At 38.7% G+C, this 27,436-nt stretch overlaps 1 long non-coding RNA gene across 1 annotated transcript; it reads right to left on the bottom strand.

Moving 5' to 3' along the window:
• Positions 1–643: 643 nt before the first annotated feature.
• Positions 644–2,866, bottom strand: LOC132070478 (uncharacterized). The gene is made up of 2 exons (XR_009418007.1): positions 2,833–2,866; positions 644–934 (listed from the first exon to the last, which is right to left on the bottom strand). It is a non-coding gene; the product is annotated as an uncharacterized LOC132070478 (long non-coding RNA).
• Between the last annotated feature and the right edge of the window lie 24,570 nt (positions 2,867–27,436).

Below are 27,436 nucleotides of genomic sequence, written 5' to 3'. Positions count from 1 at the left end.
AGAAATATGACAGAAGCAAAGACAGGCTTCCAGTGGCCAGCAATAATATCCTTTCAACATCAGTATACGGAAGTGCCTGCATTTACAGTGTACAGTCTAAGTGGGGCTATCAAAGCTGCAATAACTTCTGTCATCGTGTTGGCTCTGGTTTTCGTTCCTCCTCACAGCCTTAAAGCAGGCACATGCACTCTCTTCTGTGCCTTAGCAATAAAGAATGCATGCTTACATTCCTCACACTGAGGTAGGCAGTGGGGTTTACTTTTATATTTGTTTTTGTGCCAAAGATTAAATTTTCCCCATTTCTCTTCACAGCCCAGAGTAGGATTTTCTTCTGATTAAAAAAAAAGCAGTTGGCAAACAACCCCCCAGCTTTGCATAACCATCTCACAGAAAGTGGCACTTTGCTGACCTTGAGACAGCATGGGTCTCAAAGAAAAGCTCTGATGATGCAGCTCTGAGCAACCTGGTCTGGCAAAAGGTGTCCCTGCCCACAGTAGGGGGCTTGGAACCAGATCTTTAGGGTACCTTCCAGCTGAATCATTAAAACCAAAAATCACAGACAAAGTCTAACTAGTCAAAGTTAGAAAATGGTGGGCACCACCATGGGGATCATCCCCAAAATGTGTGACTTCACTGCACAAGGTTATTTGCCTTCTATTTATTTCCCAAAATAATAGAGATGTATAACCCCAGTACCTCCCATCCCCACTTTGTATTAAAATGAGGTTATTAGTCCTTTACACGTGAGCAGTTCTTCTCTTGAATTGGGTCAGTGGTCGCAAGGATGAAGACAAGAACATCTTCATCAGGTCTCTGTGACTCTGGCACAACTCAAAGCCCCCTGCTTCATGATGGATTAACAGAGTCCAGGTGCTGGGCATTATTGCACTGGTTTCAATATGTTCTTATAATGGTTCACTTGCTCCACTTCTTTCTATAAATGAGTTCACAATATGACAATTAGCTTTAACTTAAGCATCTAATAATCATTCATTTACCATTGGTGTGTCTAATTTCAATATGAATTGGTTCTAACCCTTAGCTAGAGATCTTAAATTGTTAAAGTCATGATTCACAACCCAGGCCATTCTATGATTTTATAAACTCCTCAATTTACAAGACACAGCATTCCCTGAACTCTTACTAGCCCAGAATAATGGAAGAAAGGGTAAGTGACTGTTTTTCCACCATCTAATTTATGCACTAAGTACCTAAGTAGACAACCGACCCAAAACAAAGGGTTTGAGCGCCTCATTTTTGTTATGTTGGCTGACAAACAAGAGCTAAATCCCCTTGCTTTGAAGGAAGTAGGCTGGTCACTGCAGATCACCCTACTGAGCTAGAATTCAGGCAAGCTCCTTGGGTAGCAAAGGTCCAACTTGATTCAATCTAACACACTCCTGAGGAAAATATCAGGTTTTTTTATGCAGTGGCTGAAGTAATTATTAGCAACTTAACCCCTGCCTATTGTCATACATAGCAGGACATCTTCCCCACTCCTGTGCTCCAAAATCCCCTCCACACTGATAAACAATCCATGTTTGGACATCTATTAGTACAGGCTGTCATACATTAGAATACACATGCACATCTCATTGTGTGATGGTGAAGAACTGCACACCCCACTCATTTGAGGAAACTTCAGGGACAATGCAGCAGCTCACTGAAGATTTGGACTGATGAAATCTGGAGGATGCATTTTCCCTTCTATCAAAAGCATCAGGAGATAACATGATCAAAGGAAGAACCCTCTTTAAGCTATTTATCTTTGCAAAGAATGACCTGATGAAGTTTAATGGGATGATTAGGCATAGCTATGGTTTAACGCATATTTAAAAGATTATTTCTGTGATTAACTGGTTGTCAGAAGGAGAGTATCTAATGACAATGGAAAAGTAATTTCATCAGTGCATTCAAAAAGATGGTTTGTACTCACAGTATTAATATGCAGCTCTTTAATTGGGTCATCTCTTAGCATTGTTTCAGAAGTAGAATTGTGTGTTACTTCAAAATTGGATTTTAAAAGTTATGTCTAAAGGGGTGTCTTCTGAGGTATACTAATAGAATGAGCAGTCAAAATATTTGAATCTAGATAACAGAGATGCTATTGTTTCTCACATTTCTTGAAATGGGATGGAGTGAGACAGGAAGGTGCAGACAGCAAAAATAGACATCTGCTGAAATTAAATACAGTATATGGAGCCTTGAATTTTTAAACCATGGCTGCAATGTTTGAATCCAGATCACTGAAATGATAAGCTGCTACAGCATATCTTATTAGAGGTCAGAGGGCCCAGAGGACTAATCAACATGTACTTGTTACTATGCAAAAAAGCATGTCCTGGTACAAAATATATGATGAAGTTTTCAAGCACACGTACAGTTAGAGGCTGGAATTGAGTCACTGATATAAGACAAGGTAGAAGCTTTGCAGGAACATGCAAAAAATTCTGATTAACCAGGCACTGTACTCCTAAAACTCTCTCCTTTTCCCCACACTGCTTACATCTGAAGTATGGAGGTATCTTTGATCAAGTGGAAGAAAACTAAAGGGGTCAGCTTCCATCTGAGCTCAAATTCACAGACTTTGCCATTATTCAGGATTTACATAAAACAAATGGCCAGACCCTTTATACAAGAAAAACCTAGCTGGGTAGCTCTAACAGAGCCACTTTCTTGAGTTCCAGGAAATAGAGAAGTTAAGGTGTACAAGTCCACATCACCTTTAAAAGGTCTCTGTGCCAGCATACAGCACAGTCAAGACAGCCATAACACACAGAGCATGATCATACACTTTGAGAAGGCTTCAACCCATACAGAGGAATACCATACCTCATCAGAAGGCTTCAGGTGCACACCCATACAGAGCAACAGCATGCAACTTCAGAGGGCTGCAAGCACCTGCCCTTCTTGCAGCCCAACCTTTTATACCCCTCATGCTGACGCATTGCACCTGTGTGCCCTCTGCTCCCCTATGTGGTTGGTCATTGCTCCTGGACACTCCAGGTCTCGTTACCTTCAATGGTGCTCACCTGCTTTCCACAGCTGCAGCTCACTGGGGATGAGGCTCAGTGCCCCTCAGCACTCCCGGTCTCATTACCTTCCATGCTGCTCACCTGTCCTGCACAGCTGCAGCTCTCTGGGGATGAGGCTTGGCCACAGCCTCACTCCCAATTACCACTAACTGTGTGCCTGCAGCTCTCTGGTATCACTTAGCTGGAGAAGTTGAATTCTCTGACACATTGGAAGGAAAGTAGGGAAATTGTGCCCTCCCAGGAAAAACACCTCCTTTGTCCCTCTGTGCAGGTTTTCACACAAGACAAGGAAAATCAAGCCAGAATTTGGCTTCTGTTTTCCCATTTGAACTAAGGAACCCAAATAAATGAGCTCATAATTAATAACCTGCCAGCAGGCACTGCAAACGTATTATTTACGCAGAACCACACACCAGAATACCTGCATAATCAAAAGTACACCTGCAGCTCTAATTATGTGAAAATCATGTTTACAAAGAGCAATGAAAGCACTGTGTTTCCACCTTTTGATTTTAAACCTTGTGTTTCATTTCAGTCTTTCAGACCCTTTCAGACCTAGAAGTCAATTCTAAATCTATTTCTAGAGGTTGCTTGGACTGCTTCTAGGTTCTAGGCTGATTGAGAAAGCAAAAACATATTTTTCCTAGCTGATGGCCTCTCAAACTAGAGGAGGCAAATGTTTGCAAGTGTTTCTGACTTTTGGATTCTCTGAGATTTTTGCTGATCTTTATTTCAGATGTTTAGTCCAAACATTGTGTTAAGTGTCAAAAATGATACCACCTCAAAGGATAAAGATTTTTCAAAAGTCACCTTGCTATCCAACCAAGCTAGAAGAACGGGGACAGAGTGGCTGTCAGTACCATTACAGAACTGCATTAAAACTGCAAATGGTTTTATGTTTAAAATTGTTTTTTCTAATTGTTTTTAGCTTACAGGTTTCTTAGCTCTGATACACTTTTTGTACATTTTGGTGTTTAGCTATAGGTTATTGAAGCTTATTCAACAGCCTCCTTAGAAAATATATCTTCACTAGTAATTAAATTCTAATAACATGCTTTCCTTCTTTCCTATTCTCCTTCTCTCCTTTCTTTCCAATGCTCCTTCTTCCTTCAAAATAAGAAGAAAAAAATAGATAAATTTTGGAGATTTTCTTTCTTTCTCTTCTTTAACCTTGTGGAAACCTCGCCTCTGCAGACAGACTTGTCCCCTGTTCTTGGCAGAGGACACTGGTCGCTATCAGAGCAGGGGGAGTGGATGTTCTCCTACCTGCACATCTCTGTCTCGACATGCACTGTCACAGTCAGCCCTAGATTTTGTGTCAGTTCACAGAGGCACAAGCTGGTGGTCCCAGATCTTTATATGGTTTATGCTTCCATGAGGCAGCTCTCAAAATGGGCATACCACTTGTCTTGTCTTTCCCATGGCTCTGTCATTCCAGACAGACCTACTAAATGGCCACAGAGATTTTCAGGATCACTTGTATCAGGAAGGGAATAGAATGACAGTTTAGGGAGCTGAAGGTAATTTTAGCATCCTCTTAATACTGATCATTTTATCAAGTTGGGGTCAGTGCGTGATATCATCTTTGCTCATTGTTTTAGTTTACCTTTTTGCTTTACATGAGACTCAAGTTCAAAAGCTGTCAACAAAGGAAGTCTTCTGCCCTTCTAAAATTATATGAAATTTTTTCGATATCCTCTTCCTCAGATACAACCATGATATCCTTATTTGGGCAAAATTCCAGTAAATAGAGGAGCAAGAGATCAGGACTGAGCCTCCTGCTGAGGTGGTGATTTCCTCAGTGAATGATTATTGTTGCATGGCTAAAGCTCTTTCAACTAGAGCTCCTGACAGACTTGTGGTGGCATTATAAAATTGCACAGCTGAGCTGTTCACTCCCTGAGCTGCCCACCCCACCCTGGCATTGTCAAGGACAGAATCATCTAAGCTGCTTACAAGTCACCTCCTGTTTTCAGCTGGTCATGTAAGGTAAACCAGCTCTGATTTCCATTTATCTTACTGTGTTGCAGAAATCACTGGGGCAATTCAAATGCTCCTTTATAGGAGATTGTGGGCAATACCAGCTACAAGACAGGCAAGGCACACAGCTAGAGGCTGTCTTCTGACATCTGATTTTAATTTACTGCAGTGAGTTGGGCAGAGTTCTTATTTCCATGTACTTGCATTTGGGAGTAGGTTGGATTTCCAAAAACGCTAAGTGGTTCTGGAGCATAACTACTGTAAAAAATTAATCAGACTAGTAAGCCTAAGTCACTTTGGGACAGCTAAGAATTTCTCTGATCACAGTTAGAGCACTTTTAATATCCTCCTCTGTTTGCCTTCCAGCATAAGGACAGTGTTTAATTTATGCTTCATTTATGATGAAAAAACACCCAACATTTCAAGCTTGCAAGATAGGGCTTGCATCTAATGGGAAGTAACACAATGAAATCACTATTAAAGCAATATTTTTTTACTTTTCTGGAGGGGAAAGGCAGGATATCCCAAAAAAGTGACACAAATGTATTCAGCCTCCTCCTCATGATGAAAACTATCAGCTGGCTTTCAAAGGGAGGCAAATTCAGCCCTCACATAGCCTTAGTGAAATCAGTGACAATTTTATCAGGGTTGAGTATAGTTCTGTGTATCTCAGTGAAAACATTTTTAAAGATTATACCCACATTGCATAACCATAGACCTACACTTTAGTCTGTGACAAATAAGGTTAGCACATTAAAAAACAAACAACATAAAACAAACAACCACCCCTCCCAAAATGAACCAAAACCAAACAAAAATAAAAACTCCAAAAAAGCCCACCAATCCCCCACTACCACAAAGAATCTGCCTGAAAACTCATCCTGTACTGACTGAAAATCCTGAAATCCATTACCCAGTTAACTAGAGAAATTAAAAGCAACTAGAGAAATTAAAAGCACTTAAAGAGGGTACCTAATGAATGGATTTCTACCACCTCTGAGTAAAGAGCACTTGAAGAAAGATTACAAAATTATCAAAACACAGACACCAGGCACTGAAGCAATAAGGAATAATTTTATTCTTTACCAATGTGCATTAGTTCTAAGCTCAAAGTCTTGCTGTGCTCCACAGCAACACAGAACTCTTCTAAATGCCCCAGCAACTGCCTTGTAATCTTACGGCTGAGTAGAGAGGAAAAGACACACTGTACATGGACCTTAGCATTAGTGCTTGTACCCTTCCTTCTGTTTTTCCACTACTTGCCTTGCTTCAAGTGTGTGGTCCGTGACAGAAATTCTCTTCATTGTTAGATCAAAGAAGGCATTTTAGCTTACACCCCACAGGCTTGTAGTTCACAGACAAATTATTCCCAGTTTCCACTTCTATACTTCAAATGTGTTAAGAATACAACAGGAAAGCTAATAATAGTTCAGTGTGTATGCTATATAAATACAAATAATGAAGGCTCCCTTGATTAAGCCCTCTCCAAATCTCAAGATTTTAATGGCAGAGGTATATGTCTTGGTCCTCTCATGAAGTTTATCAGCCTTGATGAGGCTGAAGAGAAATTCACTCTGACTAAATGTCTGTAAGTGATCCTTGGTAAAGGGAATCCAGTGGCATTACACTCATTTCCTACTGAACTGTAGCTGACCTCTTTCTACTCCTCTGCAATGTGCAAGATTGGCAAACTTAAAGAAAACGAGAAACAAAAATCAAAACGCAAACTGAAACAAACAAAAAACTCCAAACAACAAACGAAATAAAAGCTCAGTTCCCCTAAGTCAAAGCAGAGATATGTGAAACAAACAGACTGATCTAGAGAACAGATTTTAGTCTCAGGTCCTCTGATGCTCTTTCAGAGAGAATGAGAACATAGAGTGGAATTCCTCGCCTTGCTCAGCAAGCAGGAGAGAATTCCTCCAATTCAAACCCAACTCTTTTAATTCAGTTGTCACTGTGACCTTCGTAGAAGACATCTGAAAGCTGCATTGACCTCAAAAAATTCTCATGATTCCCAAATTGCAGAATAACTTATACATTTTGAGGCACAATGGTGAAATCTAGAGGAGGATTTCAGTGTTACCATGTACATCTAAGTGACTCACTTTTGGTTTCCATCACAGCCAATGGAGAGAGCACTGTACTTCTAGTTCTGTATTTGCCTCATGTTAACAGAGAGGAATTAAATAAATCATGTATATTATGACTGTCTTTTCTTCTTCACACAGATATAAAAATCAGCTAAGGGGCAAAGGGTGGTGACTTAGGATGTAGACATCTACCTGTAAATATCCAAACTTAGCATTTTCAGCTCAAAACTGTGACTGGATTTCATTCTGGGCCAGCAACAGGCTTCATGTCTGTGGTTTTTATCACCAAGTGTCAGTAATGAATGGAAACATGCCAGCTCTTGGGTGGAAAGATTACCCCAGGGGTGAGGGGATTTTGCAATTCCATTTCCAAGGCCTATCCACAAAGGCTCTGTTTGATTTCCATTACCATACCTACCAATGCCACCATTTCTGATAGTCAGTCTACAGTTTAGTAAACAACAGCAGCCTTAGAGCCTAGATCACTTTCAGTCATTATCAATCTTTTAGGGATTTCTGATGCACTGGTTTGTTTGCATCATTTTTCAGATCACTCTCAGGCAAGGATATAACCCGGAGAGCTGGATAGACAGCCACTCAAAAACCTACACAGAGAATGCAGGGCCACAAAAGCAAAGTCATAACATTTCCTTCTTCTTTTTTATCCTCAGTGTAATTTATTCAGGAAGTATTGTCCACAAAAGAGACAGGGTGTGCTCCGTCTCTTCTTGTCTTTGTGAAATTTGCTTTGTATTGTATATGCTGTAGTTTGCATCCAGCTCTCAGTACAGACAAAGTCCAATCCCTCTGGATTTCTTCTTGTGAGCAGATCATAAAAACTGAGTTGGGTCCTCCAGAGTCAATAGGAATATTACAGGAGTAGTACTAAGAAATCACTGCAATGACAGTAAGCAAGCTTGCCCTTTGTATGCCAGCTTGATTGTTGTGCCTTGCCAGTCAGTCAAGAGGGATTTATGCCTTGCTGATGAAAAGCAGCCTTAGCTAGTAAATCTGGTGTAATATGAATAAGCATCTGTTTATAGCTAGAAAGAAAAGTCAAAATGTTTCCTAATAGCAAACCCTTTAAAAACATACCCATTTCATTTTAAACCAGACAGAACCACAAATTTCTTCTTTATACCTCAAACTCCACTCCTAGATGATAATTGTCCCAAGGGCTTTCTTTAGTTGGTGCTACTTAAGTATTACAGTTTAACGGTTTCTTAAAGGTTGCTAAAACATTATTTAATACTTGTTAGGCCACAAAGCAATCTAGGTCTCAAGCCTTGCCAGCAAAAATATATGTGAAATGACAAACTGTTACTCCTATGTGGTCATTCCTGCTTGTGCCTACCTTCCACAAAATCATTATGTAAAAGAAATGTGCTACAAAAGTCCACATGGAAGTTTATTGACAGGAATATCTGCACGTCCTTCCCCTGATTGCAGTAACACAATAATTTTCACACAACTGCCCTTGCACGGTGCACCTTTTTCCACGCTTTACAGATGAGAAAGCACAGCAAAGTGAATCAAAATTATCGGCCCAAGGTCAAACAGGAAATGTGGGACAAAGCCAGGAACTGATCTGGAGATTCCTCTCTGCCAAGGTAGCACCTGTCTTCAAATCTAGTTCTGATTTCTCACACTGTTGACAATACAATATTTGAGCCTTGATCATTTAAATCCCTAGTGGATGAAAAGCAATGCATATTGCATATATTATTTCTACTTCTAAAATACAAGATTAGAAGAGGAAACCTTGTTCAGGTGGTAAGTAGTTCAAAGGTTTTGTCATCATACCTCTCCATCACTGAAGAAATGATGAAGCTGGACCTTGGCGTGATCTGGTCTTCTGACAAAGAAGGGAACAGAACACCTCCAGGAAGACAGTAATTTGAAGTTCAGTGGTATATGATGCACATCTCTCTGGCTTGTGTCCCTCAGCTAGCTGACAAATATAAACAGCATTCATCTGCTAACAGTTAGCTCTGTCTAGACAGAGTGTGCTCTTCATTAGCTAATTGTTCACACCTCTCCCCATGGGCTGCAAGACAGCAAGAGGAATAGAGGCAGAATGTGTATCTGTGCAGCAAAATCGACTCAGTAAGTGAAAGAGAGGCCTTTTGCACTGCACTCTTAACCTGGCAGGCAACTCAGCAGTTGGGTGGCTTCTGTCAGGAGCTCTGCAAGTCATCATTTCAAAGCCTACACAACTGTGTCATACATTTAAGTATGAGGAATTTTCTGTCCATAGACACCTTAGCAGCTCTTTGTTGTGCAAGACTTGTCTGCTTTTGCGGGTAATGGTGGTGAGGAGAGTAATAACATTGTGAAGACACTGTAGGACTCAATAGCTTAAGCTAAGTGTGATATGACATTGGCTTCACAGTTTTATAATTATCAAAATGCTGCATGTATATAATAATTCGGGATTGCCGTGCTTTCTCCTAGAAATTAAAGAAAAACTGTGTAAAATTGTCATATTTTCTGGAAAAATTCCTTGCCCAGATTTCTCTCCTGGGAAGCTGAGAAGTCTGAGAGAAAAAGGAAAACAATATTATCTCATTTGCTTCTCCTGTGTTTGGCTGCTTTGGAATGTGGTTGGAGATTGTTTTACCTTAATGACCAATCATGGTCCAGCTGTGTCAGGACTCTGAAGAGTCACGAGTTTTTCATTAGTATCTTGTTAAGCCTTCTGTAAGTATCCTTTCTCTATTCTTTAGTATAGTTTTAGTATAGTATTCTTTAATATAATATAATACAATACAACACCATGAAAAAATAAATTAGACTTCGAAGAACATGGAGTCAGATTCATAATTTCCTCTCATTGTCCAGGGGACCTCAAAAATACCACAAATCTATCTCCTCTGAAGCATTACAGATTCAGGTACACAGTCTACAAATTTAGTCCTCTTTATTCAGGAGTTCAGTTGTATTGAATTGATTATGACTAGAGTTAGTCAGAAATTTCTCAGTGGAACAGTTCATTTTGTTAGAACAAAACCATTTTGGGGGGACATATATAAGTGAAACAAGGAACTTAAATTTAAATCTCCTAGATTCCAAGAGGTACTGCTTACTCTGAAGAAGGACTTTGTTAAAGCTGCTTGGTGCCACTTAGAGGAGCTCAGCTAGTTGGAGTAGGATATTAATAATGCCAAGGCTGTGGGTTCCATCCCTGTGTAGGCCATTCACTTAAGATTTGGGCTCCATGATCCTTGTGGATCCATTACAAATCAGAATATTCTGTGATTCTGGTTATTGAAAAACCTTCTGTTAAGATAATAATTTTAAAAAGTACTTTGACTACATATAATTAAGTGTTGCTTACCTATCATAAGATTGATAACCTTGGCTTACAGGCTACTTTGGGTTTAACAGGTGATTGTGCATATGACAATTCCTGTTGCTCATCTCACTTCTGACCATACCAGACTTCTGTCCTTCTCACAGGAGCAGCAAGTTCAATATATGTTGACTGCTCAGCCACCCTCATTTGCAGCCACAGCTACCCACAAAAACCTGCCAACTTCAAATTCCATCAGCCACCTTGGGAAATGGCACCAAAACATGGAAAGAGACAACACCCACAAGCCTGACAGCAAGCATGAGGCCAGAAGCTGAAGGCAGCAGTTTGTCATTAAAAACTCAGAATGGCCATTGGGGCTGAGGAACAGAAGAGGGATGGAAAATTACTTCAAAATATGTTTTACATATTCTGTCTGCATTGCCACTGTAGTTGTTTCTTGTCTGATATGAACAGTTTTTAATCTCAGCATTTCATGTGATAGAATTTTTATGTCTTCAGGTTCTAGTTTTGTTTGTTCAGCATTAATATCACCAAAACCTGAAGCAGACACACAGTTTTAAAATATTCTCCCAAAAAAATAAAGAAGAGGCTCAATTACACCAAATGACTATAATGTTACCAGGGAGATAGGAAATTCCATTTTCATTGGTTGTGTCAGGTTTGGATAGCTACAGACCACTTTGAAAGGAAAACAACAGCAGCAACTTTAACTGGAAAAAATACAGTAGTGAAATAGAGTAAGAGTCTTCACCAATCCATGAAAAGTCCCAGAAAACTAGGGCCAGATGCCTTTTGGCTGACTCACACACTGTCACAGCAACTGGCTGGCTCCTGGCACTTTTTCAACCATCTGATTGAGTAGCCAGTACAGTTCTGTAGCAAACCTCACAACAAATATGCCTCAGAAATTTTTGTTTCAACACTCATGCTTTTCATGGGACTATCATTTTAAAGTACAGTTAACTGATTCTCAGCCATGCCTGAAAGCCACTTCAAAGCTCTGTACAAATGTGTCATCACTGTTTCTTCACTCACCATAAATGTGTCTTGAAACACATCCTCCACCAATAATGCAGCAAATGTATGGGTTTTTTATAGAAATAAAATAATCCATGAGTTTTAGACCTTGCCTAGAATAAAATATGCATGCCAAAGCTACTTGGCACTAGCCTTCTGCTTTGCCACCTTGGTTGCCCCTTTCCTCATCTGTGGCTTCTGCACATTCTGCTTGTTGAGATTAACTTTCTATATTTGTGTAGATATGTGTGTATACAACAGGCTGCAAGTGCATTTTATACACACTACATAAGCTGTGTGGTTTAGATAGATACAAGGAAATGTGCATTAACTCTGATCAGGAAAGCATCACAGAGTAAAGCTATGATTATAATCTGCCCTAACATCCCTATAATTAGTCCAAGTGATTCATTGTATGGGAACCAAGAAACTTAAATTGTACATTATTTTCAGCTCTTCAAGAGAGCGTGAATTTTACAGGCCAAATATTTTAAAGGTTATGCTTATTTTGTCATGATTTCCATTTCATTCATTTTTCCTTTTATGATGCTTTCTCCTAAAAATAAAGGAATTTTTAAAAAAGACAAAACAAGGAAAATAAATTATTTTTAAATAGTGCAAGGCAGTGAGGCTTAAATAATACATTAATTAATTAATTAATTAAATTAATATATTATAACAAATAAATTCCTTATCTGATTTAAGCAGGACTATATTTGTTCAGTATTTGATACAATGGAAAGTTGCTTTTGGCATTCACACAAAGGCATATGAGAAACAGGTCTTTTGTCATAGAGAACGTAACTCCATTACATGCACTCTTACACAGTCAATATAAAAAAAACCCCAGCTTTTTATTGATGTTGCTTTGCTCCAGCCAAACTGTGCACAAAGGAAATTCTTCATGTGAAACTTTATTGAAGAGGCTGTGGTCACAGTTCCTCACAGTATATGGTTTGCTAAAATACTTGCTAACAGAGGGAATCATAAAAATAGTTAGATGTAATAGAACACACTTGGAACACTGTTCCAACCTGCAGAGTTCAAACTGATTTCAAGAAACCCTGTAATCACAGAAGATGGCCTTATCCAAAAAGTCAGAAGGTTATTTTTTTTTTACCTGCTTTAATCATTTCTCTCTAGCTATTTGCTGAAGGAGACCTTTGTTTAAACACCAGTCTTCTTCCAGAGCCGAAGTAAAATATTTCAAATGCAGACTCTATATGGAAAATTTCTTGAACATGTCAGGGACACGACCCAATAAGGAACTCTTCCTTCATTTTTGACTGCTTCTAAATCATCACCTGATTTGAAGCCAACTACTGAAGTATGTAATCACAAGTCCATGTAACTCTGTCCTGATTTGGCTTGACTCTGAAAAAGAATAGCTTCTATCCCTCATTATACTTATTCTCAGTTTCAGAGGAGAAGCCAAATATCAGGATAAACATAACATGCTTTATTAATGCAAATCCCCTTTTTGACAGCTGGGACACTGTGTGTGTTTGATTTTTAATAAATTTAACAAAGATAAGCAGAAAATTAATATCATTTGTAGGGCTGGCCTAAAACTGGCTAATTCAAGTGCCTGAAGTGAAACAACAAACAGAGAATTTCAGATTAAGGGCTGACAGCCTGCAATTTATACTGAAGTCAGACCTGATCCTCATTCTTACAAGGAAATATTTCCCAGAATTACGTGCAGTGTCCCTGGGGGTTCCAGTACTGCACACCACTTCTCTTAAGATGCAGTTGCAGCATCCCTCTCCCACCCTTCTCATATCTTGTAAATACTTTTAAAACCTGAGAAGACCAGTTCATGCAAGGGAGATTTAAGACCCAAACATCCTGTCTGGTAATTTTAGATTCAGTGACAATCACCTGTTACCAGAAAGTGCATCTTTTGCACTGGCAAATTCTGCCTTTTTTCAGGCCATGAACATATGTGTAAAATGCTTTAGGTTTCACTAAGTATCTGTCTTAATAGTGTAAATTCTTCCTGCTGCATTTACCATTCTATGGCAAATTAATACTACAAATCCTTTATAATTAGGATTTGGTTTTCAGCTTAATTGCAAGAGAATGTAGTGACTTTATCTTGAGAGATCATATTATGCAGCTCATGTTTTGCCAATAATAACAGAGGAACATACCCTCTATTCCAACAATTGACCCAATAGCAGCCTCCAGCTTATTTATTCACTGGGGGTTTAAGTAGATTTAATGACTGCACTATAGGACCTGGTTCATTTAAATAACTGTATATTATTCAAACATGCCTACATTCTTATTTTAAAAAAGTCAGACCAGCTTATCATATGTTCATAAACTGTCATAAAATTAAAGCAGTTTACAAACAATAGGTGGACTAAGCTTACATAGTAGAAGGCAAAAAGATGTCTAAAATTTGTTCCCTGTAAAGGTTTCAATTTTATGTGGACTAAAGTGCAGCTTCCCATTCCCAATTCATATATTACAAATTCCATGCTCAGCAAATTATGTACTCAGTTTGCCAAGTAGTTTTAATCATCACGTTTTGGAATGTGCTTCTCTGTTTATTAATGGTCTTTAAAAAACAATCTCTGGCCTCAGCACCTTTCCACTGAAGCCATTAACAAATTTACTCTGATTTCAGTAAGGTATCTGCCTTCTTATTTTTATGCTGTATATGTAGTTTCTAGAACTGCTGAATTATAAAATGTCTGGTGTGGAAAATTATATTTAAGTTCAATAAATTAGTTCCATATTACTCTAAGCTGCCTTTATGCATTGTCATTTTTATTGCATCCACCATATTTTTAGCACTTTAGTAACCATTTTGCCATGTGAGAACAAGTCCTGGGAAATACTTGACTCAGAAATAAGACAGAACTCAAAATACCTATGGCACAAAACCTCAACACCCCAAAATGTTATGTTAAGAAAGTACAAGGTTCTTTGCAGTAGCTCTTGTTAACAAGACTTTTTCTTCATGTTGACAGGCAATTTTAAGCAGCAACATATTTGTGGGAGCTTGTCAGTTAAGGGTTGGGAAAAAAGGGTTACGTATGACAAATTCCTCATTTCAAATCATGCAAATAATTGGCTCCGTGGGGGGCTTATTCTAGACAGAATTTTCACAACCTTCAACAGGGTACTTATAGATATAAATTGTGAGCTAAAGCAGTGAGAAGGATGAGGAAGTAAGCCCTATAGAAAATTGGAGAAATGTTAGGTCTGTGTATTTTGGAGTAGAAACTATTGAAATTACAATCAAAAGGAAGAAAACATTCAGAGGGTTTTTTCTCATGAGGTCTGTAATACATGATGCTCCCGTAGGCAAAAATTATTTTAGAGCTGTCATATTGCAAACCTCCCTAGATTACTGCTGTCTCACTGAGGTGGCTCATAAAATCAAGTTAGCTTATTTTAAATAAATCCATGATTTCATGAGGAATGTGCTGGGACATATTCACTTGCTACTTTGTGTTGCTGTAATAATGCTGAGCAGCCCAACGAGCAGCTGAATGTAGCAGAATCTGAGCTTCTAACCCAAATTAAAGACCATTTCATTGATAGTTTAATCTATGTTAGCTATTTATGCCAAAGTGTGGTTGTATTAAAGACGTACTGTATTGGGGTTCAGTCATATCTCAAGTATACCATTCCCCATGGAGAAAGACTCCATATTCTGTTGAGTTTCCAGAAGTGAACACATGATCACTCTGGTGCCTTCAGTTACAGCATTATACCAGGGTCTGCAAACACAGAAGATTTGGGCTGAAATCCTGCCCCTCTCCAAGATGCAAACCTTTGTTTCTCTGGTCACTATTGACTAAAAGCAAGGAGGAGAGAAGGTGCAGGACAGAGAGAGTAAAATTTAGTTTTTCCACCTGAGCCTAGAAAATCTCTTTAAAAAAGGAGCATGTGGACAGTGAGATTCTTGTGCTTGGAAAGACGTGTGGGAAGAACAAAGTGCTGCAGTGTACCCTCAGATATTGCAAAGAGGAGATCCTGCACTGGAAGGGGATTGCACTCTTCCTCCTTAGGCAGGCTCTCCTTTCAAGAGGAGCTGAGCAGAAGTTCCCTGAGTGTTCCTGGACTTTTGTAATAGTGTCAGCATTTATCCTTTCCATTTTGTCCTTCAAAAGGAAACCAGGACATAAGTGTGTATTGATTCTTTGGGGAACTGATGTCCCCAAAAGAATAACATTGGCAGAAGGCATCCTGGGAGTGAAGGCACAGACAGATGACCTACCTTCTTGCCATGGTCTTCAATTTTAATTTAGTTAAACATCAACATTTTGCCAAACCCCCAAACTCCTTTAGGAAGAGATTTTTTTCCAAAGGCATCCTAATTGTGTTCTGAGGACCAATGAATCTACTATAGACCAAAGCATTAGCTCATCTTGTATGATTCACAGCCTGGCTTATTTTCATAACAGATTAGGCAAATTCCTACCTAATGTGTGTAAAATTTTTAATATAGGCTAAACAAGCTGAATTTTTAAAAAGTCATAACTGATAAAGTGCTTTCTGTTGTTTTATTTCGCCCCATATTAAGAATGATCTGGGTTTGTTTTGTTTTTGTTGGTTTGTTTTGCTCTAGGACTTTGAACATGTATGAGTTCAAAAGCATCAATTGGAAATCATCAGTAGTCACTGTACAGCTCTGACACTGTTCCCCACACTGTTCAATGTGTATCTTCAAACTAAAATCATACCATGGAGTGACAAAATATGGAAAATTTTGGGAAGGTAAAGTGAGGTAAGGTCAAGAAAACACCAAGATAAAGCTGAGACAAAGGATTGTCCTCTCAGATTCACTCTCAGACTTCTTATTTAGCTACTCCTTGTATTTCACACTCAAAGACGTAAGAGATGTGATGATAATCCATCATTTGATCCAATGACTAAAAATTCCTGCAGGGAGGGTTGGACTAAATGACCTTTTAAGGTCCCTTCCAAATCAAATCCTTCTATGATTCTGTGATCCTATGTTTAGCTAAAAAACATATTACACTGTGTTATAGTCTGTGTTACATCCCAGGGCCCCTTAATGGACTAATGAACTGGACTGATCAAACACCTTAGGGAGCCCTTAGTAAGTGTTTGTCCTTTTAACTAGGTTACCTTCCAGGGAAACTGCCCAGTAATCTATGCAGAATTCCTATTTTATTTGCCCAATGTTAATTCTTGTCATTTTCCTACCACATGGGTTCTTTAAAAGTATGGCATACTTTAGTGCCCAAATTATTTTCACTTTCCTAGAGACTTTTGACATATCTGAGAGAAAACCAAAGGCCAATACAAGTTATCTTCCTAATACAGGTAAAGCCAAAAAAGCCAAAAAGGTACTTATCTTATCTAAGATGCATCTGCAAATACATGTTCTGAAGGATGCTAATAATTTACCACTACTGCAACTTCACAAAATAAGCAGATCAAGTCTGCTGAATGTCAGCGTCTTTAAGATTAATATAAATGTTCACATCAATCAGCGGTATTTATTTTCTCCTTCCACAAAGAGAAAAGATGAAAGAGAGAAAATGAATATACTGTGAAGCCTAGATTTAGAATGAAGGAGAGCTAAAGGACTGTTCTTTAAAGTAACCCACAAATTCTTAGAGAGCATTCCACTCTGTTCATAGAGGAATTTCAAAGCAAAACAAAATAAATCTTTTTTTATCATTTTCAGAAGTATAAAATGTAGTATCTGACCACATGCACAAGAGTTACATTCTTTTATATTTTATGTTTCCATTATTGTGCATTATTCCTCTAAGAATCAATTTTAGAAGCACTGATGGTTTAAATTCAGCATAAAAATAAAATTCAGCAAATGTCATGGCAGTGTACCAACCACTTAATGTCAGGTTCCCTTATGTTCAGCACATTGTTGAAGCTCCCCATCCATCAATTAGACAATTTTGAAATATTTTCCTTGTAATTAAAAATAAATCTCTTGTGATAGATATTGTCCTGTTGGAAGGATTGCCCTCTATTACACCAACCTCAGTATGTGTACTTGTATGTGCATTTTTTCAGTTTTCTGGTATTACTCATTATATTGATAATTAAGCAGTTTCTTCCTATGAAGGCTTTGCACTTAATGCACAGTTATGCACGTGGGCCCATGCAGAGGGACAATTATTTCCCAGCAAGGCTACAGAGCTCTCTAGAGTGAGCCTGCAAAGACTCCAATCACAGGAGTGAAAACTTAAATAAGTGTGAGAAGGCCACACCAATTAAGATAGGAAACAGAGCGTTCAGCATTACCCAGGGGCTCAGAAGGAAAAACAGGGTGACATGAAAAACAGAAGGAATAGGAATACATGGGTGGAGTGAGCTGAAGACGACATTGCTGCCATTACAGGCGGTGAGAAAACTGAAAGAAAGAAAGAAAATACCTGGGCCCCATGGTGACTTTTAATTCTTGCCTGCACTGAATCCTCTCCCCACCCTGATGAGAATCAGCCAGGGTTATTCAAGTGACTCTCAGGACAGACTTCCTGAAATTAGCAGGGCTGTGATTTTGAACTGTACTCACACAGTCTATAGAAACCCAGCTTCCTACAGGCACATAAATGCTGCTGTATAGCTGCAAATATCTATTAGAGGTATCATACATTTACCTTCAGCTCACTATAATTAAATATACAGTATCTTTACACTGACAGCTGGCATCCAGGACAAATAATTACACTCTGCTCTCATTAGACTAGCCTTTGCCAACATAAGCTGGAGAGCATTATCTTCATAAAAATACTCGCTCTTAAAAATCACACTTTTAAGTGCTGTGTTCCTTGGAGTTTGTTTGATATCATGACAATTTAATTTGAATAGTAATTCATTCATGGTGAAACAGCAGCAAAAAACCTTTTAATCGTTTAGACCAAAAAAACAGACAGCCACAATAATTTGTTTCAATATCTATTTGTTTGTTTTAAGGCTTTAAGACACAAGTTTTCCATAAAGTCTGATTGCTTCATCAAAGCAGCACGATTTTGAGCTATCTGCCATCCTACACATTCTTGAAATTACAGAATAATGAATAATATCACCACAGACTAAGGCAAGCATAATCTGTAAAACATTTTTTTGGGTGAAATATATTTATGACTCGTTAATGTTTACTACCATACACTGTATACTTCAAAGCACAGAGCTGGTCCTGGAAAGTTTTACAGCATGAGATGTGAAATCTGAAATACCACAAGGACAAACAGCTCAGCCCAGACTTGTCTGAACCCACACAACTCACTGTAAACAGAAAGGATTGTCCATATGAAAATAAGTAATAGCAAAAATATCGTCATGTTCTACTGCTATTGTTTAAACTATTATGCAGTGAGTGCAATCTTTAATAATGTAGTAAGCAGACAGCCCTCTGATTTTGTCATTTAATTCCATCTTGGTTTAGTTGGGGTGCCCTGGTCTGTGTAAAAATAAACACAGGTTTTTTTCTAGAATCATAAGGTAGGGACTGGAAAGCTGGCTAGGAAGAAATGCTGCTCAGCTTTTCCTGTGTGCATCAAGACTGTCAGTCATTGCATCAGTGGGGCACGGGAGATATGAAATCATATTATCACTGGATCAGGGTCACTACACTCCTATTTTGTAGAATCACATTTGCAGCAGGTATAATTTTGGACTGCTTAAGTAATTTGTACATAGTGACAGCTTCTGCTTCCACACTGATTTTTCATGATCTCCTTACTTTAAAACTGCATCACAATTTCACTGGACTTCCTAAGTGCTTGAGCTATAAAATTTGGGTGAGGATTTATCTTCTCCAGCTTCAGCATTTTTCATTAATAACATTGATGTCTGGCAATCTCTTCCAGCCAGTGCAATGAAAACTGTCTGGATGTACAGGATACAAAGTATTCTTGTACAGAAACATCCTCTCAGAGCTCATCGGGCCAAAAGCTATTTCCTTTCTGTTTACTCACATCCATGGGAATAAATGAACACTTCAATGAAAGAAAAGCCTTCATCTTAAAGGGAAGCCTGTCATTAAATCTTATTTTGTACTCTTTTTTTCCTCTCAGTCCTCTATCCTAACTCTAAAATACAATTCTCTAAGCATACAAAATTTCATGAATACCTGCAGATATGCTCTAAAGAAATACTATTGTCTAAAGCACCTTGGTAGTGTTGTTATGTGTGTGAACTGAAAACTAAACCAAGTGCAATACAGCTTATGCTGCTCATACTGCTAATAAGAAAATGTGAATATATACATAATACTCTGTATTCATAGTGTCTGAGACTGAAAATGCAAAACAATTAGGCCAAAACAATTTGTTTTAAAAAGAGGCTCTGATTTCCTGTTGTTCCAAACAGAGAATGTTTTCCCAAAATAAAAAGTTACTGCTGTGTTCTGCTTCTGTCATGTTTTTCCTTTTTTAAGGTTGATTGTTGAAATGAAAACAGCATCGTGATTTCTTCTATATGTGAAAGGTATATGAAAAAGAGGTACCCATAGTGGAATTTCTCAGCTTCTCTAGTTAAAGTCAGATGCTTAAGGCTATTTAATACAATTAGAGCCAGATGCTCTCAATCACGTACAAAATTCCTTTGATATCCATGAAGACTAAAAAAAAATCTTGTTTTCTTTTTATAAGGAGTTTCAAAAGGTCTGCTTTTTAAGGCTGACTTCTAACTTTCTAAGGGGTCTCACAAATAAAAATACATTTTCCTTCAGGGTCCATTAACATTTAGCACGCCTCCTTTTTTTTTTTTTTGGGGGAAACAATGTAGAGCACAAAATTAGCAAGGATAAGTAAACAAGACTCTTCAACTTCTTTATGCAGTCACAGGGAAAACACTAATATGTCAATGTCTTGTGACACCCTCTTGGAAAGTATATTTTCAGATAGAAAAGGCCACTGATGTAGGATGCAGATATTTTCGTTGTTATAAAGAGAATTTTGTCTTAGGAAAATATCTCCTCCAATTAAAACTACCAAGATAAAAATAGAAATGGAAGCCACACAGTTTCCACCCTCTTTGCTTTAACTTTCACGAGTCCATAATAATATGAACTCACTAGAATCACATGAGTGTAGCGGTATGTAAGAGAAGGCTCAGATCTAATATGCCTGCTGGGAAATAAGGGAGAAAAAAGTAATAGAAAAATAATTAACAGAAAATAAAAATTCATAAAGAAGTAGAAAGCACCATCAGGCAATTAAGGGGTCAGCTCTGGAAAACATATAGATTTTAATCAGTTACCATCTCCCCAGAAATTTACTTTGCTCCAGTGTCCAAGACCCTTCCCCCAGACAACAGAACCAGACCATGCGGCTGTGTCACAGCTATTTTGTTGAAAGTTTGGCCTAATTTGATGGATAGTGAGACAGCTTTGTCTAACCTGTGAGAGTGGCAGTGTAGTGTCTGGAATTCCCAGATGCTGGCTCCTTGGTGGAGAAACAGGATCCAACACAGGGGCCAGCCAAGTAGTTTGGGGCAAAAAGTGTCCAAAACTGCCACAGGGAGACCAGGCAAGTTCATCTGCCAAAATTCTGTAAAGCAGAGATGCATATGAACATGCAAAGCCCTCCACCAAATGTTAGTATGCTTAGAGATGCTTTGAGCTGCTGTGGCTCACAACCTGCCCATCTTTGAGGCCCGCTTTATTTAACTCCAGACAGAATTCCTCTGTAGATGCTAGCTAAAATCACTTCTCATACTCTGTACTAAGGCAGCAATCACACTACAGCAGATGTTATAAAACTATTTTAGAATCACAATAGATTTAATTAAGAGTATTGTTTATGCTTAATTAGGTTCATGCTGGTCTTGGAGGGGTTTTTATGATGGAGTAGATTCTGAAAGATGTCTAATGTGATTATCTCCAAATAACTGCATCTGTTGCTCACATACTGAAAACTACAGGAAGTTATTTGCTAAATCCAGAAGCCATTCATATGGTAGGACAATTATCATATTTATTCATCTTAACCTGTAGCTCAGGGATTGAGGAATTTGGGGGCTGATGGGGGAAGGCATATTTAAAATCCCACAGGTTATTTTGAAATACACATTTTATAAAACACTTGAAATAACGTGATAGCAAACTCCTTAGAAGGGTAAAGCATCAGACGAAAGTATCTGTGTCTACCAGCTCCAAACATATCACTGTAGAAGAATTAGAACTATGTCTTCAGTGAGATTTTACAACTAGAGCTGATTAAGTTCCAAAGTCTGCTTACACGAGTTGGAACTTACTAAGGGCAGGAAAATGTGCCTGAGGAAAATAAACTCAGAATTTTAAAGAAGTGTCACTTAAAAGAAGGATGTGTTATAGCCTTGTTTTGAGCTTTCTACTTAATTTTCATTTTAGAATTCCATTTGGAATTTTCTTGTTTTATTTCTAGCTGTTCTGTGGGAAATCCCAAGCCAGCCCTGCCACATGGCATCCCTGCTGATGTCCTGCCCTGGATGCACAGCCACTGCGTGAGGTCCCATTGCTTCCGACTGATTTACAGAAGCAGCAATGTGACCTGCTGCAGGATCACTGTTTATTTGACTCAAGGCTTCAAGCAGATACCTCCATTCTTTGACAGAAGGAAAGAAACACAGCACACTGGACACGTGTTCCCAGCACAGCACACATAGGCAGGATTAGGTGCACTGCCCTTTCTGGGTAAATCATAATCTCAGAAAAATATCTCTACCCCTTCTAAAAATCTTAAGAAATACTTAAGTGGAGCAGTAGTTTAAAAAATGAAATGTTCTTATTTTACTGCTGGGAAAGGAGGGAGAAAAATATTACACTCTGTCTTATACCATGTTAAAGAAAAGGAACGTATGATGCCATGAAATTGCCTAAAAAGCTGCAGTTTCCCAAGAAACAAGTAAAAGTTGGTTAAGTTCTATTTTTTTTTTCTGTAAAGAAATAGAAAAATGATCACTGCTTGCCCAACAGAGAAACAAAAATAAACATTTTCACTTTTTTTTTGATCTTTTGTGCTCAGCTGAGAAATGGGAAATTCCATGATTTAAACATGCAGCATCTACAGAGAGAGGAAGGAAGAAACACAAGAATTTAGAGTGAACTCAGCCCACTTCAACAACTGGAGAGAATATTTGCTCACAAGTTTCAGGAGGTGACATTTACATGTCTCCAAGCAATAATTCACAGGAAAGCACAACTTATCATTAAGGTGACTGCTCACCACAGCTCCCAGAAAGATAAAAGGTTGCCCATTACTTTCACACACCTTTACTCTATTACTGCCACCTTGAGAAGGAGCCTTAGGTCAGTTGCCTTACATACCAAAGTGCCAAAAGTGATTCTGGGCAGGGAATCCATTTTCACAGAGATATTTGTATTAGCACTGAGTTAAACTTCTGAGGGACAGACCTTCAGAGGCAGAGCTGTCTCCAGCATTTCCTCCATACAGTATCCTATCCTTTGCAAATCCTCCTTACAAACCACAGGCTCCCCCGCATGCAAAGCACAGGGAATCCATCAGCATAAGCCCCATCTTTGGAGACAGACAACAAACTTTTAAGCTTCATCATCGTTATTTTGTTCAAGTCCCATTCTGGCTCATTACTCTTATATGCAAAAGCATTTCATAAATTTTTTTTATCAGATTGGTAGCATTTTTTTTCCCTTTAAAATGTAGGCAACAGAATATTTTAGTATTTCAAGAATGTGAACAACACACATAACTGTGGGAAAGAAATTGAATCATGTTCTTGACATAACCCTCTGAGCCACCTAAGGCACTCCCTATGTCTGATTTGGAGTTGGGATGAGTGCTTTACACAGAACTTTATCTTCCACTTGAATATGTGTTATTTCATCAACATTCTCTTCTATACTCCTTTTTTCTCTCTTTGCCAGAGTGTGTGTGACTACATTCAGTGGAAGCAGTGAAGAATCAAAGGCTGTTATCCTGCAGAGGCATGTGAAGTAAGAGAGAATAAAATGCATGGAAAAGTCCAGAGGAGTTAAAGGATTTCTTGACATGAGGATCTAACAACACACTTTAATTCAAACCTTTCAGGGGAGGAGTCTGACCCTTTCCTGAGAATGGCATTGAAGCAATTCACACCTTGAGACCTTTTAAGACACTTAAACAAGGACTGCACATATCAAAGTTCACCTTCCTTGTGGGATCACCTGTTAGAGACCTTGCCTGTAATCATCTCTGCTTCAGAAGCAAAATGCCCATCAGCTCAGCAGGTTGAATTTATTTCAACATAAATCCTATTGAGTTGAGGGGACTACACATCCTCACACACCCACAGCTCTTGGGGGACTAGTCTCAAGTATTTTAATCTGATGACCATGAAATTTCAGCCATAAACCTACATATATGTGTGATTAGGTCTCTGGTACTCTTGTAGCTTATATGATGTAATTTCATTTATATAGAAATTATGATCTTCAAAATAGTTGATAATAACTGGTAAAAGAAGTTTTAGGATGCTGGAGATGCAGTTCTGGAAATGTTTTGTGCTTGCAGCTCACTTGCTTCTGCCACTATTAAATGCTAAGCTCTTTTTAAATCCTCTTACTTCATCGCTCCATGCAGTTCTCACAGACTGCATGGCTCTGAGGCTGAATCCATGCACTCAGCTCAGAGAACTTTCCTGTAAAATTTTGACACAGATGAGAGTGAAACAATTACATCCTGTGGTTTATGTAGAAACTCTTTAAATTTGCCAGGCACTGTAGTCAGCAGTGGGCAAGGGTAAGAGACCACAGTTTCTAAACTTGGAGGACATTTGTGATTATTCAACAGTAAAATTCACACCTGAGCTCTACTGAACATATCTCAGGTGGACAAATAAAAACTATTTTCTTGTTGCTTGGTTTTTGTTTTTGTTTTTTTTTTCTTGAAAGAGTGAAACATTGCAGTGCTCTTTGTTAGATTACAATCAACAATATGAATATTTAAGTCTCCAATGACTTCACAGTCTTTCAGGTTACTCTGGGCCTATTGGCTAAATCATGATTTAAGGAAAGACATACCCAAAATAGATTTAGTTCAGTATACCTTGCAGAATAAAACTCAACTTGCTGTGTGTAATTTAAATAGCTTAGGCCTAGACTGCACTCTGGAATTTATGCTGGGGAGCACTGTTCTGACAAAATTCCTGGAAACAGCCACTCAGGTTGTAGGAGTTAAATGGTATTTATGAGGCTTTTGCTTCTACATCACCTGAAAATGCAAAGCTGAGTAACACAGGCTCAAACACTGACCTTAATAGGTTAAGAAAGGACCATCTGATCCAGCCCATCTTCCTGGCAACCACTTCTGCCAGTACCTGTAAAGTCACAAGGAGAGATTAAAGTTGTGATACTGCTGAGGTCCTGTTAACTATCCCTCAGGTACAGGAATCTGCATCAGAAACTGGGAGTTCATCATAACAGCAGCAAAGATTCTGAATAACAGTGTGTTTAAGGGGGAGGTTTTGTTACATGTTTTGTATTTGAACTCTTACAATTCTCCCTGTTCTCCTAAGTAGCAAAATATTAGAAATGTAAGTTAACCTTGTGAGTCACACAAAAAGTGACTCAGCTAAGGAAAGCACTGTTACAATGAGAGTGACAGGTATCCTGGAATGTAATGATGAGATCCCCTGACTTGGTGACCGTATTCCCACTGCCATCAGAGAGGCACCCTCAGCAGGCAAGTGCACCCATGCTCATCACCATAGCTGAAGTCTTATGATGCAAAATACCAGTGATGCTGCTGGATCGGATTTACTCTCTGTAATGATATCTCTGTGGCAATTCATTTGTTTAAGATATTGAAAAACGTTATAAAAATCACTGGGCTTTTCTCACTTTTAAAGGGACTTTTTGTTGCTATGGCTTACAGCACTGGAATAGCTGATAATACAAATAAATGTTACATGGGAATATTTGCAGTAGATTTTGGCCCTAGAAAAGGCAACAGAAAATCATAAAAAATTCTATCCTTAACTGAGAGGGTTCTGCTCTTTTTCTTGTGGAAACTATTTTGCAGCTGCTGACCATTTCTCTGAATTAACAACAGATCTTTATTTCTTCTTGGTCTGACAGATTGTGTATGCTGGATTGCTCCATAGGATTTTTTCCTATGCATCTTGGCAGTGCATGTGCACATTAAATTTTTGGAGGAGGAGGGACAAAGCCAGTCAGATATCATTTTCTGAATATTGTATTCAAGGAGTTTTGAAGATTTCCTGCATTACACAACAATTATAAACCAGCTCAACTGACTGCAAATTTTATTTTGCATTTAGCTGCTCTGTGAACATCCCAAGGAAATAACTGGCAGCCTGTAGAGTGTCAGATTAAATGACTGGTATTTAAGCTTTAAAAATGGTCATTAGACTTTCCCATTAGCCTTTTCTATTAGTTCAGCTGCAGCAGGCCTAGCAGCAAAGGGAATCCTGGGGCAGGCACGTTGCCATAGTATCATATTGAGCAAGATAACAATTAAATCTGCTGAAAATAAAGAGATTTTCCTCATTGACACAGTACTGAGAGTGAACGAGCAGGGCTCCCAATATTGGTAACTGTGAGTCAGAAGAAATGGACATTTTCATGTGTATGTGGAGCAGATAAAGAATTTGTCACACCACCACCCTGACTCATCCCCAGGACATATCAGTGGCAGGCTCCTTATCTGTACTGGTCAGAACAAAAAACTGTATTCAGTATTGAATTTATGTGCTGGAGTAAAACAAGCAGTCCATTTCACACGTCTCACAATGACACAGATACTACAGTGCACAAATGCTTCTACCAAAGCTCTAACTACTGTAAAATAGCACAAAACATTACTCACAGCCTTTGCTCAGATCTACATTGCAGCATTCACTTGCACAGAATCCCTGTCTTGGTTTTCCTATCCTTCCCATTCTTTTGCATGGATTCATTGGCAGTGCTGTTAGAAAATGTTGTTAGTAAAGATACTTGAACCCTGTATGTTTTGCTGTGCCTTTTTTAATAGCCCAGCCTGGGTCCCAGTCTGTGTTCCACTCCATTTTGTTCAGCACATAAAAAATTGCAAGGCAGTGGAATTTTGGCTTTAGACTCCTGACACTAAATGAGGAATAGGACATTAAACCATCCCTCAAGACAAAATACTTAGTTAACTTCTGTTGTCAGAGGATGAATTCTGCTTCTGCTCATTCAGAGCTGGAAAAAATGCATCCACTTTTCCTCCAAATGCTTTTGTCTAGGTTGAAAAGTAGCAACCTTTAGTGGGGCCTCACCTGGTCTGAGGATGAGGAATGTGGAACAAGTTTACATCTACGAGCAGCAGACCTCACAGCTACAGCCTCACCTCTGATTTACGTTTGCTGTCTTCTCCTTTTTTTTTTTTTCATTCCCTACTCTTTTACACTGGTCTCTAGATTCATTTTCTCATGCTCTACTTTCCCAATTCCCTACACCATTTTTCCATTCCAAGATACCAGAAGTCTTATTAGTGACAATTTATTTAGTACATTAAAAATTGTCTTGTGCTTTTTGGCATCAAACTGACTGACCCTGTAAAACATCTAATGGTTTTCACTTCCATGTGGCAAGGGATTAAAGTCAGATGGTTGAAAGATGCATGATGTTCTGTCATCAGTCTTACCCTCTCTTAGAGGAGCAGGGGGTGCTGCCCTCACAAGGAAAACTGGGCAACTCTTGGAGCAGACCTGGAGATGCTGCAATATTTATAGCAAATTTATTAAAGCAAACTAATTTCAAGGCCCGCCTCATGAATGCTTCAGAGAACTCTACAAAGGGGACCAACTTTGAACAAACATGCTGGACAGATGAGGTTCTTGCTTTGTCCATCCCATTTATAATCCCTCACTATGTGTAAGCTAAAATCCCCAGTTACTTTGGAAAATATGTCCCCCAGCACCAGCCACCCATGCAGGTTAAAAGCAGCAGAATAACCCCTCTCTGTAGCTCTGTGGCATTGCACAGGTAGTACCAACTGTGACATGAGGGGCACGTACACATTGCAAAATGAGGGCATGATGGTATTTCCAGACCATAA

This window comes from Ammospiza nelsoni, chromosome 3, assembly GCF_027579445.1.
Source record: "Ammospiza nelsoni isolate bAmmNel1 chromosome 3, bAmmNel1.pri, whole genome shotgun sequence".
Taxonomy (NCBI): domain Eukaryota; kingdom Metazoa; phylum Chordata; class Aves; order Passeriformes; family Passerellidae; genus Ammospiza; species Ammospiza nelsoni.
The sequence above is the reverse complement of the archived record's forward strand: the minus strand, read 5'-3'. Positions and strand labels throughout refer to the sequence as shown.